This window comes from Onychostoma macrolepis, chromosome 01 (assembly GCF_012432095.1).
Source record: "Onychostoma macrolepis isolate SWU-2019 chromosome 01, ASM1243209v1, whole genome shotgun sequence".
NCBI classification, from domain to species: Eukaryota; Metazoa; Chordata; class Actinopteri; order Cypriniformes; family Cyprinidae; genus Onychostoma; species Onychostoma macrolepis.
In genome coordinates this window covers 7,496,788-7,520,483 of record NC_081155.1, presented here as the reverse complement: position 1 = coordinate 7,520,483, position 23,696 = coordinate 7,496,788, and positions in this window count along the sequence as shown.

The following is a 23,696-nucleotide window of genomic DNA, read 5'->3' as shown; positions in this document are numbered from 1 at the left end:
TTCACATTATCATAACTTTTTAACAAAAACAAATATCAAAATTATTGTGAGTAATTTATGTGTGGCCCAGTCCAGTGATCATCTGAGCCACTTTTGTTGAGAAATGGACAAAATTTGAAGGAGGAGTAGTGAAGAAAAAAAAATAACATGGAATAAAGTACATTTGTTGATTTTCTCTCTTTCTAGGTAATGTTAATAGGGCTTCTATAAGACTCTCACTTGGGAAGAAGACTCTAGAAAAAAACTAACCATTACAATAGGCGCTACAGCACCTTGCTATATGCTTATCACCAGTGATGCGCAGTAGCGTCGCTACAAGTAGTGACGCTACTAGTTTAACTACATTTCTCAGTAGCATGGTGGTAGCGTCGCTGTTTTCTGAATCAAATAGCTTTTCAGTAGCGAAAGTATTTTTTTGATCAAGTAGCGCTGTAGTGTCAACAAAAGCTAACGTTACATTATCCGAAGCATTCTGAAGCTCAAGCTCAAATCTGAAATATAACTGCTACAGATCACTGATCCTTGATCAGTAAGTGATGCCACAGACACTAAAGCTCGTAACGCCATTGGCTCTTCAAACTGTCAGTCAAACCTCATTATTCCTCCCGCCTCTCTCGTGAATGTAGTGCGGTGTGCAGTTTAGAGCATCTCAGCTTGTTAGCTCTCTGAAGGTAAATAAAGAACTGTTGATTGAATAAGTACAGCGTTTTCTTTACTCAAAAAACACTATATTTATATTTTATATTTATAAAGGCTAATGTATATATTTTTGTATTTGAGGAGCGGAAAAGAGTGTCGCAGTCTAGCATTTGTTGTCAAGTCACAGCCAAATAGCTTGTGAGAAGCACTGAATCTTTTACAATATGATACTTTGGCCAAATAACAGAAAAAACTGAACGCCCACATAGCGACAGAAAACTGTATGACCTGCAAGTTCATGAAAATGTAAATGCGATGCCCGTACTGCCTTTGATGTGCCGTTAAGGACGGGAAAAAAACATTCGCTGGTCAAAAGCTTGAACTTGATTTTGGTGAAATGTTAATAATATGACACACATGTAACGATGCAAATAAATGTAGTCAGGCCTATACATCTGTATGGTAACACTAAACAATAAGTTTTCATTAATGTTAACTAACATGAGCATACAATGAACTATACATGTATTACAGTATTTATTAATCTTTGTTAATGTTAGTTAATGAAAATACAGTCGTCCATTGGTAGTTCATGTTAGTTCACAGTGCATTAACTAATGTTAACAAACAACTTTTGATTTTACAGTTTTTCTCAGTCACTTTGGTGCATTTCTCGAATCATCTGTAATATTTGCAAAGCATGTGCATTTCTCAAAACAATTTGTACAAACAGCACCACACAATGGATTACCTGCAAAAGCCTGTAACTTATTCAAAATCTTTAGTTCATCTCTCAAAAGTAGGTATTTATGTCAATGAACATATATACAAAATACAAAATTAATATAAATAAATAATACAATTAATAATAAATAATAAAATATGAAATTAGAAAGGCAAACACAGACAGAGCTTTGCCTTTGCATGCAGCACTGTATGAAGAATTTCAGAGAACTGGTTTATCATTGGTTGATCTACATTCTCTTCATTAGTGAAAGTCAAGATTCACCTGCACAATCCATGGCAAATTCACAAAAAGACTAATAGAAATGTGTATAAAATATGCTTGACAGTTTATGACAACTAGATCAACCATGAATTGTACGATGAACTAATGAATAGATGTTTTGAGGGGTAAGACTATTGCACAGAGAACTCATATATTTTGAGCAGCATGACATTAGTAACTGATAATGTAGGAAAACACAGACAAATGTACCTAATGAGTTGCATGAATGTAGCAACTGCAACTTGTTCAAAAGAATGAGAAACTGCTTTTATCATGTGCACAAGTGACTAGATGATGTGGAGGTTGAACAAGTAGTTTTGAGAATTTCATTTCTGATCTGAGAAATGCACCAAAGCCACTGAGAAAAACTGTAATGCATTAGTAAATGTTGAAATTAACATTAATAAATGCTGCAGAAGTATTGTTCATTCTTAGTTCATGTTAACTATACTAGTTAACTAATGTTAACTAATGAACCTTATTGTGAAGTGTTACCATTTATATAAATGTATCTGTATACAATAAAGCCACAATACCAACTACTAATAGGAAGTTTCTGGCCGACAGCAAAAATTAATACTTGTGAAAATGTCAAATTAGTAACTCACTTTCTTAGTGCTCCTCGAACTTACTGAAAAATAGTCTGCATCAATTGTCACACTGGATGAATTCTTCAGCAACAGCAACCATGTCCACTTTTGCCAGGACCTCTGCATGTGTGTGTGTGTGCGTGCGTGCGTGTGTGTGGCAACACATCAGGTCACATTAAGCCTTCTCTGTGTAATATTTGAGCATAGATACACTTTAATATATCTTATTGTTGAGAATGACCTTTCAGCAGATACTGTTCACATTTTATGTTATCATTGTGGACTACTAAAATAATATTATTATTTGAATTAATACAAAATAGTATTAATACAAATACAAATAAAATAATTCTAATACTAATAAATTACAAATAAAATATATATGTTTAACAATTAAAAATAGTTTGTGTAGCACCTTTAACAATATTATTTGACCCAAAACATTAATTAATTAATTAATCAATCAATCAATTCATTCATTCATTTGTTTATTTTTTGTTATTTTTTCCTTCCTATAATTTTCCATGGACCTCCTGCGCACAGTTGGGTCTGACATATTATTTTAGTTAATATTAAAATATATTTCAATCAAAAGCAGTTTCTTTCTCAGTAATTTAGTACTCTTTCACAGTTATTTTCAGACAGGAAAGCACAGGGTGAAGAGAAGGGAACGGGATCAGCGCTAGCACTGCCCTTCTCTGACCTTCCTGTTTGTTTTGATTTATAGTCATTAAGACAGCTTTGAATGCATTATCTTTACTAATTTACCTAAATTACTTTTATAATTTGTCATTATAAATTTATAAATTTTCAAACTAATTTTATCTGATTTAAGGTGCTCGGCAATCCAGTTGCCTGTGGTGGACTCAAACCCCCTATGGGGCGACATCCCATCCAAGAAGCCACTATCACAGGATTATAACTTCCAAAGTGTGTGTGCTAGATTTTAGTGCTTCCTCAGCTGTGCAGCATTAAGATAACTCTCCAAAGTTACTTTTTACAATAATAAGGTTTATTAGCAACCAACTGTGAGTCACAGCAGAGAAACTCAACAACCAGAAAAATGAACACACGTTAATACCTTGCAGATTATGTTCAATGTACTCAAATGAGATGCGCATGTGCTCCACAACATTCTATATTCTGATTGGTTATACTCATACTGGCCTGACTTGCAGCTAACAGCTTTTTTATATGTATTACTAAAGTGTGGACTTGTTAAGAAATAAAGGCTTTAAAGAGATTTTTTGATAATGCCTCATAGGTTATCATCCCATTTCAGTGATTTAGAGACAGTGGTCCAGAGAAACTTACAGCATGTGAAGGCAGCATAAAAAAACTAGAAGATGGAAATTGTGCAAACAATCTCAAAGTTAACCATTTTCCTCCTACAATTAAAAGTAACGGATGCAAATATTTGTCGCCTATGATGTGAACACAAACACCTCTGTTAAAATCTCTGCTAAAATCTCAGAAACTGTAGTTTATTGCTCCATGAACCTTTAATGACCAGTTGAAAATAGTCCGGGCCTGCTGGCATCCGGTTGTTCTGCCTACGTAGCAGATTCTTAACTTCATATTCTTCTATTTTACAAGGAGCAGTCATAAAACTGGGCAGGAAGGGCAGCATAGGCAGACCTACCTGATCCTCCTTTGTGTTATCATACTAATCACACTCAGGGACATGAAACCAGTTTAGTGAGTAGGGAGGGTTTGGGTTGCTTTTTTGGACTATGAGATATGTGGTATGATTTTTCTGGAGTGTAGGTCATGCCCAAGTGTGACAGAACAAATGACGGATTACATTTTCTTGCTGAGCATTTCCTGAAAAAAAAATATATATATATATATATATATTTGTACTGTTGATGTGCTGCCAGGAACAGGGTTGGAATACACTGCTTTTAGACAAATAAACACTGCTTTAATAAAACCTCATTTAAATAGAGCGTATTATAAAAATTGTTACAGTGACTACTAGTGGCAATTGCAGAAAGTCTTGAAAAAGACTCGAATAACCTTGCTAAAACTGCTTAAGCATCATATTTTGTGATTTTGCTACATTTCTGTGGAATTGTGATTTGCTTGATAATTCAGAATGAATTATACATATTCTGAATGAATATGAACAATTTTAAATTATTTTACAAAATTTTTATTTAAAAATAAATTTTTATTTAAAAATAATGTCATGAAGTCTTGTTACACACTGATGATATTTTTAATTTGTTTGAAATGAAAGAATGATGTAGAGATTAAATTGAAATTGAAATTGAAATCCAAATGGTAACTTTCCGGATAACTAACCACGGAAGTTACACATATTTAGATTTTTTTTTTTTTTTTGTAAAGGACAGCCCCGATCAAAAAATAATAAAGAATCATTTAAAAATATAGTGTAAACATGTAAAATAGCTACATTTAAAAACAATCGAATGGTAAACTTTACTGATTAGTTTGTATTTTTCATATTTACACCAGATATAAAGATCCATTATATATTGGGGTTGATATAAATATATAAAATAAATAAATAAAAATCCTACGGCGTACTGAAGCAGTGAAGCACCTTAAGGGGGTTATCAGACACCTGTATTTAACATTATATGAATATCAAGCTCAAATTGAGTTTTTTCTGTCTGTCATTAGAACAGCTGTATCTGAGGCAGCAAGTGCTTCGAATTACGCTTTCATCAACTTACAGGTTATAACATTTATTGTAGCTATTGTTACGATCGTCTAGGGCAAGCCATTACATAAATGAAATGTGCACTCACTCCCAAAATGGTATTAAACAAAAAGTAGATTTATTAACAAATTTATAATGAAAAATAATAACAAAGGGGACGAATTCAGGAGTGGACAAGGCCAAAATAACAAACAAAAATAACTAGTTTTAATATAAACTCTAAATTTCCTAACCAAAACAAAACAAAACAAAACAAAAAAACACATACACACAAACACACACAAATAAAAATATACAACACAACTTCCCTAACTCCCTTAACTCAAAACAAAGAACAAACAATATATACTGTATATATAAAAGAAATGGCGTCACACTCCCTACTTCCCTTAAACTACATATTTACAAATTACAATTTGAAGTCAACTGGAACAAGAGCAAATTTTTCAAAGCACACACGATCACAGAGGAACCCAAATCAAAGCAAAACAAATGGCACACATTCAGCTTCCTAGAATGTTTGGGGAGATCCTTTTCACTGGAACTGGAACCAGACAAATTAGGAGGAGGCCAATCAGAATCTCTGCTGGCTTGAATGCAGACCACACCTTCTTCTGCACAGACACACTCAGAAATACATACACATACTTCGGCAGACCAGAGATGTAACACTATATGGGCGCTTAGTTTTTCTTGTTGTTTAATACACTTGGTCAAAATCTCATGATATGAATATGGATATTTAAAATGTACAAAAGTACATTGGCTTCAAGACAGCAAATACGAACTCTTCTCCACACTTCGAACACACACAAAAAAAAAACATTAGCCTTTACAGACATAGTGTTTAAGTAAACAAAATGCTGTTCTTATTCAAGCATAAGTTATTTATTTACCCTTGCATTGTGAACAAGCGGAGATCTGTCTCCTCCAGGCTGTGGGCGGCACTTCATTCTGAACGGAGGCGGGGTGAAGTTACAAGGTTTCGCTGATAGGTAGAGGATCCAATGGCATTACGAAGTTTTACTGAAGTTTTAAGCATTACTGAAATTTTAAGCTCTTTTAATTACTTTCCATTGGTTAAATATTTGTAAAATCCTCAAAGAGACGTAAGGAAGACCAATAGCGCTGATTTAAAATGATAATAACTAAATATTATAGAGATATGAAGTTTGGATAGTTTTCCACGGCACACCTGACTAGGATATGGTGACTGCCATACTCTGCCATACGGAAACACCAGCCCTGTTCTAGACTAAATGTCAACATGCCTTTACTCATCTCAGTTGCACAAAAACAGATTCAGTACTCCCACATATACGCCCACGGTACATGGCCCCATCCATCGTCCCTTTGATGCGGTGCAGTTGTCCTGTCCCCTTTAGCAGAATTTTTGTTTTTGTTTTTTTTGTTTTTTGAAAATAACTTCTCTGCTATACATTATGATGTCCTTCAGGCTCGATCAAGCCGTTATATGGAGGACAAGTTATTTACAAAGTAGCCATTTACTATGCTTTTTTTCCAAACATATCTTCTGAAATCTCTCAAAAGAGAAAAAAACATCAGCTTACGTCACATTCCTGCACTGCGAGCCCGAGGAGAAAATACATCACAGACTGAGTAATTTACAGTAACTGAGGATGAAACTCTGTGTGTGTGCGCACTCATGCATACATATATAGGTTGGGCAGAAACATACATTTTGTAGATGTGATATCAGTCGATTGGCTGGAAACGCCTGCTTCACATACTCAACGTGCTTATGGAAGACCATAAATACAAACCGCATTCTGATCGACATCAAGTTGAGGAGTTCACCGATTCAAGCTCAACACTCAAAGCTTCTAGACTAGTGATGGGTTCTAACAGCAGTAACGGAGGGTGTAGGAAATACAAGAAGAAGAACAATTATCAATACAGAAACCATTGTCATAAAGGCCGCAACAATGTCAATGTTTTTAGGTTTAATAACAACTGGGGTGGTTTTGAAAATGGTAACGTTGGTCTTGGTGGCTTGGTTTTACCTGACGTAAATTGTATGGTAGACTGCGGCGGTTGTAATGGTCTGCCAAACTATGGCGGCATTAATGGTCTTCCAGACTATGGAGGCGTTATTGGTATGCCAGACCTTGGGGGATTTAATGGTCTGCCAGACTTTGGAGGCTTTAATGGTATGCCAGACTTTGGAGGCTTTAATGGTATGCCAGACTTTGGAGGCTTTAATTTTGGAAATTTTAATGGAGGCTTGGATTTGTGTGGAGGCTTCGATATGGGAGGCATCGGAGGCTTCGATTTTGGAGCCTGTGGTTTTTGAGTTACTGACATCAGACAGGTGAGTGACATTTGCATAACAATCATTCTGTGCACTTCTTTGTGAAGTGGATGGCTTTTGTTTTTCTTAAACTTTAATTAAACTTTTTTTGGAAGTTTAATTCAGAGTGGAAATATCTTGAAATAAGTACATTTTTCTACAATATATCTTGAATTAAGTTAATTTTTCACAGCTATTTATATGCAGTTCTTGGCATTTAATTATGTGTGTAATTGTTTGGTCAGTGAGTCATAAACATAATTGTATTTAATTACATTGATTATTTAAATCTGACAAAGAAAAATAAAAAGGTAACTTAAACCTAACCATTTTGACAACAAGACAAAACAGTTTTTCAGTTAATTTGGAGGCATAACAAACAATTAATTCAGTGCTGAAACGTTTGTCTCCCAAGTGAATCTGTCATGGTGCTCAGGACGGGTTTCAGATCCAGTGAAGAACATCGTCCAACACAAAGCCAACAGCACAACAATCTGCTATGAAACGTCTGGACATCTCTAGTGCCATTATGGATATTGAACATCATCAAGACAATGTTATCTGTGCAATCACATGCAGTTCCAGCCAAAATATCAAATAAACTAAACAATTTAATTAAATGAATTAATTATTTAACCAATGTCTGATTATAATATAGATTGTGTGTTAGGGAACTAATCAAAAAAATGAAGAATACATGAGGTAAATTGGTTATTTATCTTTTATTTTTATAATGTAAGCATTTCCCAAAAATGAAGACCTGGAAACACGTTTGACAACATTTTTTAGCCTCATTCTGAAGGTTTGATGGTGTGAAACAAATGTCTTCTGCTTTGGCTTTTTGTGGATGCTTGATTTGACCCAGATTGTGTTTTTCACTTTGTATAGATTTTGGAGTCAATGTGTTGAAAAGTTATGACAGATTGTAAAGGTTCAGTCACATTAGACTCCATTCACCTCCATCATTGGTTTAACAAAGATTGAAATTCTTATCATTCTTTTAAATTTTAAAAGTTATGCTTGTGTTGCAATACAAATTGCTGAAATGTACTTTTCCTTTTCTAACAGCCATAGAAGAAAAAAACAAGGAACAAGTGTATGATATGACCAATCTTTTTAATGATTTAATATGATTTAGTAGTCCAGATTTGTTTTTTATTGTTTTGTTTTTGTTTTGTTTTTTTGTTTTTTTTTAGTATGAAAATGCATAGTCTTGTATCAGTGGTGTTCATTTTATTGTTTATCATTATTTCAGCAAATAATTTGCTTCATATATCCAGTTCAACTGGTGTGGTTAAAGAGGGTCATCTTTATCTTTCAAATGAGCAGTGCACATGCATGCATTTTAGATCCTTGTATTATGTCTATGAAATAAATGTACTTCTGAATGACCATCTCGTTTTGACATCCTTCAGGGTGAATCAAGCCGTTTTAGGGGTTTAGGGGTTCATACTCCATAGTTATTTAGAAAGAAGCCATTTATGCTTTTATTTCCAAACAAATCTTCTATCTCTCAGCACTGGCATATGTCAAATTCCTGCACCCAGGGACATGCACAGACATTTTGAGGGGCAGAGGCTCAAGTGGAAAAAAGGCACTTCTCATATTTATTTATTATTATTATTTGTTTTTTTTCTAAACAAAACTTTAAATATATTAGGGATGTGTGATATTGACAAAAAATATATATCAATATTTTCTGGGATTTTATCGATGACAATATCTTAAGGACTATTGTGGACAACTGACTCCTAAAGTTTTGATATTCTGCATACTCTGTGGTGATCAGTCCACAGCAGTGATAGAAATTAATCTTTTCCAATAAGTTTAAATAGCTTTTTTTTTTTTTTTACCTTTTATGGGCATTTTTACCTTTATAAAGCCCTGCATGAGTGTGCATCATATTTTCAGTCAAATTCTTAAATTGAATCAGTCAATTAGAATAAGTCATTTAAGCTGTTACCAAGCAAATGAAATCAGTATTGACAAAATTAATCTTTGCAATGCAGAGAAAACACAGAAGCTGCATTAGAAGTGGCATTTAGATGCATTTACACACTGTTTAATGCAGGACATGAATGCATTTAACCTGCAGTTACAAATGCATTAATACTGTTTTGATATTTTAAACATAAAATGTTGAATACTGATATTTGAAATTATAAAAAAAAAAAAAAAATAAAATAAAAAAAAAATGAAAAGTTACTTTAAATGTGAAATTAAAACTGCCAGTAGGTGGCAGCAAGTCACTGTTAATAAGTGAGTCATTGTGACTGAACCGAATCATTTAAACGCTTGATTCATTCAGGAGCAAAACAGCAACGCTCAGAGACGCAAACTGAAATTATATTTGTTGGGGAAATAGAGCAAAAACAGTCAATATTGTGTCTAAAACGTAAGTGTGTAAATATTAAATTCTTGTTTATTGAACTTCTGTATAAAATCAGTATCACATTTGTAATCATGTTGCTTTTTGGTGAAAAAAAAAAACGTCAGTCTTAGCGCACTGATTAACTATATGAAATTATATAAATATATACATTTCTACCCCCATATCATGAATTTTGTGATCATTCTTAATCTAAATGCATTTTAATAAACTGAATCATGCAGTGAAAGAACGCGCACTGGTCTAACCTACTAGACTTCCTATTGCTTTAGCTAAATTTCAGCTAACTTACATGGTAGCTCTCTCATGAGTCATGGATGTTAGCAAGACAAATTAACTATATTTGCCTTTTGACTTTAGGATAATTAGCTGTAAATTCGAGGCACAGGTAGCTTATTCTTTTGTTTATCACCACTCACCTCCACACCAAGACAAACACAACTGGAGAGGGAGGGAGGGCTTCACTTCTGCGGTTCTCTGCCTGTATGTGATATGCATGTGCTGATCAATGTGTGCTACACTGCTGTGCTGCGCGCGCCTGCACCGAGACGCGGAGTGGAGAAAGGCTTCGGAACTCGACAGTCTCATTTCCTTACCCGACTTGATATTTTGATTTTTTATTTATTTGACAGGGAAAGCTGTGTGCAAGCAGAAACACACACCCACACACATATAAATATACTCATTTATAAAAAATAAAAATAAAAAACTCCCCAGAAAAAAGGGCACTTTCTCTCAAGGAAGAGAAAGGGCAGGTGCTCAAGCCCCCTTTTATGTCTATGTGTGTACGTGCCTGCCTGCACCACAACCCTGAGGAGAAAATATGTCACAGACTGTTTTAGAGAGTAATATACAGTAGTGTGTGTGTGCGCGCGCTCATGCATACATACCGTATACACGTTGGGAAGACACGTATACATATTTTTAGTCATGTGAGGTCAGTCGATTGGCTGGAAACACCTGCTTAGAATGCCTTAAATGCAAACCGCATTCAGATCAACAACAGGTTTAGGATTTGAGAACATTTCCATCTCAGCTCAGCTCACGGTTAAACTGATCACTTAAACTTGCTAGACAAGCAATGGGTTCAAAGAACAGCAAAGGACTATGTAAGAACTGCAAGAGGAACTACAATCATAAACAAAAAAGAAACCGTAATCGTCAAAATCGGTCACTCGTCAATGTATATAAAATGACTAAAGAAATGGCCGATTTTCAACCTGGTGATGTTTACTTCACTTATGGAGGCTGCGATGGTTCTACAACCGTTGATCCTACAGGAGGTGTCTGCTATGTCTATGGAGACACCAGTGGTCTGGGAGGCTGTGTAGATGTGACTGGTCTGGGATGCTTTGATTATACTGGAGGCTATGGAGACTTCACCGCTCTGGGAGGCTGTACAGACTTCAGCGGTCTGGAAGGCTTTGATTTCTCTGGAGGCTTTAATGATTTTGGAGGTTGCACTGATATGGCAGGCTTTGATTTCTCTGGAGGCTTTGGTGATTTTGGAGGCTTCGGTGATTTCTGTGGTTTTTGAATTAGTTCAGACAGGTGAGTAAGATTTGTTTGATTATCGTTGAATGCACTGCTTTCAAAAACATGTGTTTTTAAACTTCCCTCTACTGAGGGAGTTTAATCAAGGTTATTATTATTATTATTATTATTATTATTTTAAATTTAAATAAGAAAGCAAAATGTGTCAAACAAGCTTATATTTGGATTAAAATGTTTTATTGACACATTGCTACTCACGCCATTTAATACTAAAAAAAATTATCTTGAAATATATATTTTTTTCACAACCCATTGGCATAAACATCATTGCATTCCATTACATTTAAATAAGAAAACTTTTTTTTTTTTTTTCAATGAAGAAAAATATAACATTTTTAAAAATATTTTCTAATCAATTTTTCCAGATAGGTAATGTAGGAAAGTTAAAATATTTATACTCAAGAACAAGGCAAAACAGTTTTTCAGTGCATTTGGAGGCATAACTAACAGTTCAGTATTGAATCGTTTTTGTCCCAAGTGAATAACCTGTCTGGAGTAAATGGATTTGGAGATGCAGCGGCGATGAGGACGGGTTCAGATCCAGTGAAGAACATCATCCAACACAAAGCCAACAGCACTGCAATCTGCAATAAACATCAGGACATCTTTCGTGTCATTAAGGATAGTAAACATCTTCAAGACAAAGTTATCTGTGCAATCAAATAGTCACATTAGACTTTACAGTCTATTCACCTCCATCCATGTGACATCTGGGCAAAGAAAACAAACTTAAAGCTGCCGGGAAAGTGAAGTGGTGTAACAAAGATGGAAATTCTTCACATTCTTTTTTAATTGTGGTCTTAAAAGTTATGTTTATGTTGCAATACAGACTGTTGAAATGTACTTAAAAAACCATAGAGGGAATAAACAGGGAACGAGTGTTATTTGATCTGAATAATCTATGCTTAGTAGATATACGAGTTAAAATGGTAATAAAGGAGTTTCCATGTAACCTTGCAATTTTCATTCATTTCTTGACATATAAGTGTATAATCGTTTGGTTTTTTGAGTTTGGTTGTTGACTCCTGCTAATAAAACATTCATGAAAAGAGTAACTTGGGAGTCGTGTCTGGTAATGAAAATGGTTGAGTGGAGTCTTGGATGGGATGTCATCTCCAATTAAAGTCAGGTAATCCTTTTTATGGCACTAATAGGTTATTAAAATTCACTATATGATGTTCATTTGGTAGTTTCTTGAATTATCACGTGTTGTTATTGAAACCAGTTCTGTAATCAAAAACCATCTGAGATTTCTGAAACACACTGGGGGTTTTTTTTTTTCTTTTTTTTTCAGGCTCCTCACCCTTCACTCTAATAACAGGTTTGATGGAATTTACATTTTTTAAATATTTCGGTTCATGTTGCAAGTCATTTTACACAAACACTGCATAAACGCAATTCATGCTACTCCAGTTGTTTAATTCTTGTCTTCTCATGTTTGGCAGAGAACAAAACAAAATGTGAGTTTTCACTATCAAATCTTGATTGTTTGTTCAGATCAACAGGAAGATGCTGCGGTGAGAGGTGGAGCACAAAGCAACCAATCCTGAGCTCTGTGGGCGGAGCCACATATGATTGACAGGGATCATTAATTAAAAATCATAAATCATAACTGACAGTTTTAACCTCAAATAGTATACAAAGTAATGATGGACAAAGAAGTTCAGCTGGAGGCGACAGACAAAAAAAAAAAAAAAATTCTATTAAGAGTTCATTTCTATAGAGTTCATACTACACATAAGAAATATATTGTGTTCATCTCAAAGATCAGGTCATTTACACACTCTGACATTGCATAATCTACAGGGGCCGTATTCGCAAAACCTTTTATCTTCGTACCGCAAGTTCTCCTTAATAGCAGTAAAAGTTCTTAGCTAAGAGTTTCATCTTAAAACTGATTCACAAAGCTGCTGAGAGTAACTTTTTACTAAGGAACTGGAAGAAATCTTTAGCTAAGAGAAGGGGCAGGGTTGATCTCATTGCTATGGATGATGTTATTACGCTTACTATCTCTGCCCACTGTGATTGGCTGAGAGGGGATGTGTCTCTGTCGGTGTAATCTTAAAAATATTGTAGAACGAGGGAAATGTTTGCCTATCATCATCGACCTCAAATATGACTTACTTGAAAATAAAAACATGTACAACTTTACATGGCCACTCGGTCAAAGGTTAACCTAGATAAATGTGTGCTATTAGGTGTATATCTGAGTGTTTGTGTTGAAGCCATTAGCTCACAGATGCCCTGACACAATCTCTGCCATTTTTTCCCCCCTGATAACTGTGGAAACAACATAAAATCCACCATAATTTGTATTCATGCAGATAAGAGTAATACATCATTCAAAACTGTCAAGTTTTATTTGTGTAAACTCACAATATTAACAAAACACTATGGTTCTATACAGTAAAATAAAGAAAACATAAAGGATGCGCTTTTTGCCATCTTGGTCTCATTGAACCGTTTAGCGAGTCACAAAAAATGAACTCAGTGTGCTACCTGCCTCATATACATCATAAATATGTCTATAGAAAGCTAGAAATGTCCAATTTTAAACAAACCAATTCAAATTGATAAATACTCTCTGATTAGGTAATCCATAACAGTGCATTTGATGAGATGTCAATGTGCTTGTGCAATTTGTAAGTATCCAATAGTTCTTCATAACGTCAGAGCCTTGAATATGATCTACTAATCAGTCAGTGTCAGGCGGTTAGTGGAGGGACTTTCTCACTCTTCATAGCCTTTGTTTGGACAAACATCAGTGTATCATCAGATCATGAATATGTTTGGCCCATTTTCTCAGAAGACAGTGTGTAGATATGGACAGCGTTTCAGTTCTTTTTTTTTCATGCCCTTTTCTCGCTAACATCTCTTCTTCTCATTAACTGAGATGTATGTCATTGATTACATTGCACAAGTGCCCACTACTGGGGAATGCAATGCAATGGGCTGAATTAAAACATGCTAAACTCTTGATCACTTAGAATCTGCTATGGAGTTGATTTATTATTTGTTTGATGCAGCATTCGACAGATGTATAAAGGTGTGTTTGGGTTGTTTTATATTAGTGCTGTCAAGCGATTCATCGCGATTAATTGCATTCAAAATAAAAGTTTTTGTTTACATAATATATGTGTGTGTACTGTGTATATTTATTATGTATTAGGGGTGTAACGGTACACGTATCCATACTGAAAATTTTTGGTATGCATGTACCGAACAAATGCAGAATTGTTTTAACTACCGCACAAGCACTTGACTGGAAACTTCCAGTTTTATATATTGTTACTTTTGATAAGAAACAAAGTCTTGTCTTTCAAATTATGTCCTTTTTTCAGGAAATTCATACAATAAATGCCTTTATCCCTTCTTACTACTAGTTTTGATGAATGAATCTCTTGCCTCAACTCAATCAGTGTTTCAACCACAGAAAGACGTCAGTAAAGTCAGCGTGGAAATAAAATGTCACGTAGCATTTCATTTACCTCAGCAAGTCATCAGTGTCCACAGCTCGTTAGTTCACTAGAGAAATGAAGTCTAGAGAAGAGCATTTTGTGAAATTAGATATTGACTCATTGTATTTTACTTTACTTGTCAGTGATGTCTAAATTATTTAATGTATGTTTAAATAAATCTATTATGAAAATGTTAATGACAGCCACTGTGTAAATGAATGCATTTCAAGGACAAATAGAAATGTTATAATTTAGAAGTTTTTTTTTTTTCAAAGCTGAGTGTTGATTATTATATTTAAAAATAAATAGTGAATTTAAGTTTCAGCTCTGTTGTTTATAACCTTATAGTAATGTAAAAGGGCTCCCTATTTAGAGCAGTGGTTTTCAAACCCTGGGTGGCGAGACTTAAAAAATGGGTCGCCAGGATGATTTAAGGAAAACGTATGTATGTAACCAAGTTCAAGACTCAGGAAGAAGCAACTAAATAAACATAAACAACAAAACCAAAGTAACCGGCAGCCGCCTCAGGGGCCTATCTTCGTACGTCGCTAACTCAGTTAGCTGGATTTGATTGTTGACGATTTTGCTTGATCTTGGATTGTTTGGTTCTTCAAAGCTCATCCCGGAGTTGCTGTCATAGCAAGAGGTCCGTAAACTTAAACCTGCTCAGGAGCAGGCTTATTTCATGTAAACAGGATTAGATTGCATCTTTTTAATTGGAATGAATACTTAAAATCTGTCTCAGCCAGCGCTACTTTATTAGAAGAGTACCCTACTGATCCAGGGACAATAATTTAAAATAATAATAATTAAGAAATTTTTTTTTGAAAATAATATAATAATGTTGTGTAGTCTATAATACTACAGACACAGCCAGTTTTACTCACTGATATATTTATTCATGATAAAATAATTACTTTATAATTGTATTGGAGTCTTACACACAGGCTATACAGTTAATCTGAGTCGTGCATTAATTTGAGTGGTGACAGATATTATGGGAGTGGCTTGATGGAGCGAATGAGATGCAGATAACTTCATCTTGACCCTTAAGAAACTTTAATTAATGCTGTCACACAACAAATCTGCTTCAAAAATAAAATTAAATGAATTGCTAATTACAACATTAAAAGAAAAATGTAAAGCCTGTACAAATACTAGAAATTGTGAATATAAATAATTGGGAATCATGCAAAAAAAACGAAAAAAAAAAAACAGTGTACATTTCATTTATCTATTATAACATTTATGTAGTATTGTTCACGTGGCTGTTTCCTTACAAAGGTCCAGAAATAGGGCTGGGTATCGATTCAGATATCCCAATTCGATTCGATTTCGATTCGCAAGCTCTCGACTCGATTTTTTTTTTTTTTTTTTTACATTCAGTGAATATAGTTTTAATACAAAAGCTATTGATATTTCTAAAACATGAACAGTAAACATCAGTTTACAAATGGTGAATTAATAAAAAGAAATTAAGAACCACAGGCCTGTATTTTAAACCTATTCTTTTTTTGTATAGGGTCCTTTCTTAAACAATAATAGGGCCCTATAAAATGTTCTTAATTTTTTCTAGTAATCAGATGAAGGCATAAAACATTCATTTAATTTATCCTAATCAAATGAAAATTAAACCCTTTTATTTTTTGGCAAACAAAGTGCTGCACAACAGATGTTTACTGTTAAAATTAAAAATAAAACAAATGGGATTATTCCTTTAAAAATAAAGATTTATTAGTATTTATTAGTAGTAGTAGCATTGAGTCTTAAGACTGCTCTTAATGTTAAACTAAACTTATATTTTGACAGGTTGCCATGAGGAACTTGCAGCTGCTGTGTATCATGTGATATGATGGTATTTTTCTCAAATTAAATTGTACAATGCTAATGAAATGACTCTCAGAGCAGCAGTGTGTTAATATCATCATATAGTGAGACGGCAGAAAACACCGCTAGCGTCGTCCGCGCTTTAGTAAGTGTGCGTGGTAAACAAAATAGTGCGTCGCAACATCCGCCATTCATTCATTCATTGCGGAAATCATGGCGCCTTATGCATGATATCAAATGCTTCCATAGATTTATAGTATTAATATAACATTTCACCCGAGCATTACGAATCACGCGTATGGCTTTGTTCTTGGTTCTCATCAACAGTATTTCCGCCATGATAAGCACTGAATGAATGACAGGCTTTCTGTTGTAACATCGCGCATCGGTCAATAAGGGTGACATCTAGTGGAGAAGACTAATGATAAGAATCACATTAATCAGATCTTGTTTTAAATGTGTGCTGAAATAAATACCGGAAAAGATCGATTCGCGGCTTTTGAGAATCGATATCGAATCGACGTCATTAAAAAAAAATAATAATAAAAAAAAAAAAACACGATTAATCGAAAAATCGTTTTTTTTTTTTTAGCCCTATCCAGAAATGTGTCAACTTTTTCGTCAGGTGTCTTTAAGTATATGATGTCATTACGTTGCTGTCTTGCCGCCAGCCAATCGCTGCATTGCTGATCGTGGTCTCCACCCAGACAGCAAGCCAACATTGAATAAACATTGTTTTTCCATCTGAATCATCATTATGGTTGATGTTGAAATTTCAATGCAAAATAAATGTTGAATCACCATTACCATATCGATGAAAACCTGATGTTATTAATGTTGATGGCAACAATATTGGAACAACATTGATCTATAGTTATCTTTATGATTGATTAAGCATTGATATTTGGTTTACCGGGCGATCGCTGAATGTGTTGAAAAGTCATTGATTTATAGTTGACCGAAACGACGCTGTTGTTGAAGAGTCATCGGCATATAGTTGACCGGAAATATGATTGAAAATGCATCGATATATAGTTGACTGGGAAATATGATTGAAAATCCATCGATTTTTGGTTGACCGGGAGATCAACACCAATTACTGCACCCGACACAGCTCATTTCTGGACCTTGGCACAAGCGTACAGGTAAGCTTTCTTAATGTTCGATATGAATGAATTGTACCAAATCAAATACTGTTAGGTTGATCGTTAACATGATGGTTAATGTAGTAACCGACGCAGTGCTGCAGTCACTGAAATAGATTTTTGTTTTACCAATGTGTCACAAATCTGCCAAAAGTACTTGATCTCTTCTAGGTTATAAAGTTAGCAAAACCTCATTGGTCCAGTCTATTTTTGTGACAGCTAGCTCAAAATACATGTCTGTACCCATTGCTAGTGTCGTGAAATCTATTAACACAGCACCGCTATTTCTTCTGACCGCCGGAGAACACCGGCGGAACCAACGCTAGCATAGTGCTCTACCCACAGCAGCGGCAGGCCAGAATTATACAAAAGACATGGTTTACCTTTACTTTATTCAATGAACTGTCTCGAGTTGTAACGTTAACTGGAAATGCCGATTAGACCATCTCGTAATAGCCTACAAATCCAAAATATGAATAATCCTCGAGCAGGGCTGCGATGTGCGATACAGTTTTGTAACTCCATTGTGTTTGTTTTCAGAAATTATAACAGTCGTTTTATACTAGTGCTTATGCGATATCACGATTTTTGATGATCTTCTGCACCTTTTCTGAGCGCGGGGAAGCCTGGCCTGGCCTGGCGTCTTAGCCCCACATACTTCATTTAGAAACAATTAAAATGCCTCGTTAATTTATTAGCCTGTTTTTGCGGTGAGATTTATGCATATTCCTCCATGCACCCAGTATTTAAGCAGAAATTAATGTGCAATTTAGTCAACCAGAAAAATCTTTTGTCTATGGTAACTCTAATCAATACATTTACTATTTGAAAGTGAAGTGACACACAGCGACCCATACTCGGAATTTGTGCTCTGCATTTAACCCATCCAACGTGCACACACACACAGCAGTGAACACACACCCGGAGCAGTGGGCAGCCATTTATGCTGCGGTGCCCGGGGAGCAGTTGGGGGTTCGGTGCCTTGCTCAAGGGCACCTCAGTTGTGGTATTGAGGTGGAGAGAGCGCTGGACATTCACTCCCCCCACCTACAATTCCTGCCGGCCCGAGACTCACACTCGCAACCTTTGGATTACGAGTCCGACTCTCTAACAATTAGGCCACGACTATTTATTTAGTTATAAGTATCCAGTTATTTATATTTAATTTGTTGAGTTAACAATTAGTTCTGATTTAATAAAATAATAAACATGATTTTTTTTTTTAGAGTCACTTGGCCTCATAAATTGTCCTTATGAAAGATGTCACTGCAAGCTAATCCTTTGCCTCCCTTTAATTCGAATACATCCATGAACATATTGGGCAGTTTTGAAAAGTGCTTTGAATGTAGTCCGTCTTATACAGCCTCAACAAAAATGCGTTTCTACCCAGAAATATAAAATGATTTACCTAACTATGAGATGGCAAGATGAGAGAGGGGGTAAAATCTTTGCGTGGCAGGTGGAGCTGCCACTCGACCAGTCACGGATATATGTTCCATTCAGACATTATAGCACATGTGACAGAAAATTACGTGATGTGTCGTCTTTAGAAAAAAACCTTTGCAAGCCCAGTTTAAAAGAACATGTTATCATCTGCTTTGTGGGGAAATACTCAGGGCAGTGGATGATTCTGAATTAAATTGCTGTTTACTGACACTGTGATTTACTTTTTGTCCTTTTTTTCAGATCATTAATCCACATCGTTTTTCAAGTAAGCAAGTCTTTAGTATAATAAGCCTCATCTGAAGTGGCTGCAGCAGACAGACGCAGCAGGAGTTAGCACTTTAAAAGAAAAAAAAAAGAAATAATACAATAAAAATGATTGTTTAATTTTTAAAGAATGCGTGGGGTGTCATTTGTGCTAGTCTAGGTTATAGCCTAAAGGTATAGTTTCTATTTTCTATATTTTGCTAGCCCATCCTGGCTGTCGATAAAGTAGGATTATAGCCTAATAATAATTAAAATTACAGACCTTCAGATTAAACCTGTGGTATACTAAAACACCATTGAAGTTTTGTTGATATGCTGGGATTTCAACATTGTTTCAATATCCATTGTAATCGAAATACCATTGAAATTCTGTTGATCTCTAGGTATGATTTAAACGTTGTTTCAATGATAATAGAGGGTGCAACATGATGAAGAATCAACATCAGAGTTCGACGTTGATTCAATGATTTTATCGTTGACAGCGGGATGTTGATTTAACATCGTTTCAATTACTATTTGCTATCTGGGCAGTATCCATACATCTGCCCTTTTCAGGGAACACGAGAATGTGCAGTAATCTTAGGCTGTTTCTCAATTCCAAGAACGCAGAGAATGTACTTGTGTTCTCGTGGAGACCAGTCTTGCAAGGCTTCCTCGGAAGAATGAACTCAGAAGGACGCGAGGGCACAGAACGCATCCTTGTGAGAATTGAGATGTCCTGCGTTCTTGCTTAACTGACCGCATAGTCACAGCATAAGCAATGGACAATAAATATAACATAACATTACAAACAAATGTCATAACTTATTATAACATTTCATACTATTATAGATATTATTTTCATATAACTGTAAATCGTATTATTTTACAGCGTTATATGTTTAACTATGTCTATGTTAAGATTCATTTTAATATGCCAATAAAAAGACTTTCTCCGGTTCTTACCACTTCATTAAAATTAAGCAAAACAAAATGATAAATGTTTACTTTCAGCTTCATGAGCTGTCAAGTATTTGCAAGAGCCAGTTTAAATCTTACAGGCTTCTGTACACCGGCCGCCTGCAGCGACTTCTGGGATTTCTAACGGCTCGATTCTCTGAAGTCTGCACTCGACGCATCCTCGATATCAAGAACACATCCGGGAACTTTCATGCGTCCTCTGTTCTTGAGTTCTTGAGAATTGAAACAGAACTTCGATGGCTGATGATGACGTAGAACGAGAACACAAAGAGGCAAGATCGCTGAAGAACGCATATTGAGAAACAACCTTAGACAACTTAATCCAGATATTTGAATCAAATCCGCAAATTCATTTGAAGAACCAAATTAGCCAGAGATCAGTTATCAAGATTATAAGATCTGGAATGTTTCAAATCATCTCAGATCTATTAAGCGAGGTACGAAGAACGGACCCCTGGTCAGAATCAAATGTGTATTTGTGTTTGCGTTCTGTTTTTGCAGAACTTTGTAGCAAATCAGAGATATAGCCTATCTGTTGATTTCTATAATGCAGTGGCCAATCAGAGGAGTGTTGGTGAGTCAAAATCCACTCACCGCTCAGAACGCGAGTGTTCTTGTTCAGTCCAGCTCGCGACGTAAATCCTCTGATTATAATGACCCAGTCAACAAGGGATGATCACAGTGACATCACACCATTCTCATACAGTGATCCTCACAGTGTGAGTAATATATGAGTTCATTGTGAATTCAAAATGTTGAGCAGGTTGAGAGGAGGCAGTTCAAATATCAGTCGCTGGGGGACATTCTACTTCCTGTTTCTCAACACAATCACAGAGATATCACATGGTGAGCTTACAGCATAAGTACACAGCTAACAGATTTCTGTTATAAGAACCTTCTCCAAACATACAACTGACTTCCAGACACAGCCTTCGATGAAATCAACTGAAATAAATGAATCACCAGCTTCACTCATTATTAACCAGACTGACTTTATTTCTGTCAGACATCTTCAAAAGCGCTTATTGAGAATTAACAGAGATTTAGATGATGATGTTTTATTGTTTTGTTTGACGTTACCATCGTGGTGATTAGTGTTTACTTTAGTTGGGCTCTTGACCCTTGGCTTTATAACATTGTATTTTTTGGGGCTGCTGTAACTGTGTTTGTGAAGCACATTTGTTATGGCAAGGAAAACCAAAAAGAGACTGCAACCAGGTGATATTGGTTTGTTGTTGATGATAACAACACAGTCATCACCTACACTCAATATGCAGTATTGGTGAGATTTTATTAATCTAAAGTTTCTAAATATAATAGCTCTGTGATTATACAGCATAGGATCCAGCAGTCTCATAATCAGTTATGAAGGATTATAAAAGCATAAGACGCAAACATTACTAACTACTCTGTCATTCAAACACAAAGAGAGACATCAAGAACCAGTGTATGAATCTCAACAATGGTGACAGTCAAAAGCTTCATCCTGCAATGCATGCTGGGTACCTAGTCTCTGTGCAGTGAGTGCACTTTGACCTCACATTAGTATGAGCACACAGTGAGGGCGCTGTGAGGTTACACTTTTAGCTCACTGTTACCTCACATTGTGACCTCATCACGAGTATCCTGTGAGCTCATGGTGACATCACTGTGAGATCGAATTGTTGACTGGGGAACAAAGTGTAGAGGTGATGTAAATAAGAGATTAATTATGCACAGATTCATTGATTATAGCAGAATTAGAGGTCGCGATAAAATTAAATGAGTGACAGCTTTTTAAGGAAGTGCGCTTTCTTTGCTGTAGCCTATTCTCCATTCAGAATTTGAATAAAAGTTTTGTTTTTCATGCTGCCAAGAGAACCAATGTGGCGTACTTGCAACAAACTTTCGGAAGTGACATCCGCATATTCTCTTGAAATCGCAGTTGTGATTCATAACTATGGGGGACTGGACAAAATATGATATGTCAGAATAGATGTGCATAAAGGCAAAGCAACCTCACTAATTTAAGGTCAATTTAAAAAACAAAAAAAAACAGGGTCGCTCTTTAAAAAGTTTGAAAACCACTGGTTTAGAACATAAGCTGAGGTAGATTTTTGTCCCTTAAGAATTTTTTTGTTATAATTGAAGTTATTTAGGGAAAGAGCAATTATTATTATTATTTTTATTTTTATTATTATTTTTTTCAATAAACCACTGTTTAATCCAAAAAAAAAAAAGCAATTTTATATTTAGCTTTTTCCCCCTGCTGTACCGAAACCATACCGAACCTGAGACATCAAAACCGTGGTACCTACTGAACCGTCATGTTTGTGTACCGTTACACCCCTATTATGTATATATCAATACACACAAACATTATATATTTTGAAAATATTTACATGTATTTACATTATAAATTGTATGAATATAAATTTGTACTTGTATAAAAATATATTCAAAATATAAACATAACATATTTTTCTTAAATACATACATGCATGTGTGTGTATTTCTATATACATAATAAATATACATAGTACACACATAGTAGTGGGCACTTGTGCAATGTAATCAATGATATATTATGTAAACAAAAACTTTTATTTTAGATGCAAATAATCGTTTGACAGAACTATCAATTTTTTGTATTTTTTTTTTACTCTATTGTTTGGGGTGTTGATAAATTAAATGCAATCTGTGGTGATGTCATAAGCATGTTGCATTGTGGTCTGTGGATCGGCCTGAAGTGTGCAAATGAAGCAGACTTGCTCACTCTGTCAAAATGGAGGGGTTGAGGCTTTGTCCATATAAACTTCCCTCGTCCACGTCACTGGTAGCGGGGATTCCCGCGAGGGGAAGTGCTTATTGACGTTTGTGAGTGTGCCCAAAATCATAGTGGAATGCCGCCATAGTAGAGGTTCATGTGTCAGAAGACTTTAGTAGCTTATAAAAGATTGCAGAGCTGATAGACATGAACTAAAAGCCACACAATTCACATTTGGATATCACTGAGCTTGATATCAACGCTGATTGTTTTGTTAGTCTTAACTGTCTTGTGTTTGATTATTTGCTCTGTTTTCACACTTCTGTCTCTGTGTGTTTATTTCTGCAATATCCTAATCTAAACTGATGAAGTCATTCGCACTGATGTCAGTGATGTTCAGTGGGCAATAGGAGTTTTTTTTTTAATCTACAACATATTTCTGCTTTTACTCTGAACTGCTTAACAAAATAATAATAATGCAACTTCAAAATAGACAATGTATAATTTAATGGTCTCAAAGTTATCTTATTTGTGATCATCTCATATGTGTTGTACAAACCCTCAAACTACCATCAGAGATCACCATCTCTGACCTACTGACAACTAGCCTCTGACTACTGACCTCAACATTCATGTGTCACCTGTAAATCACCAGTATTAAAAATAATG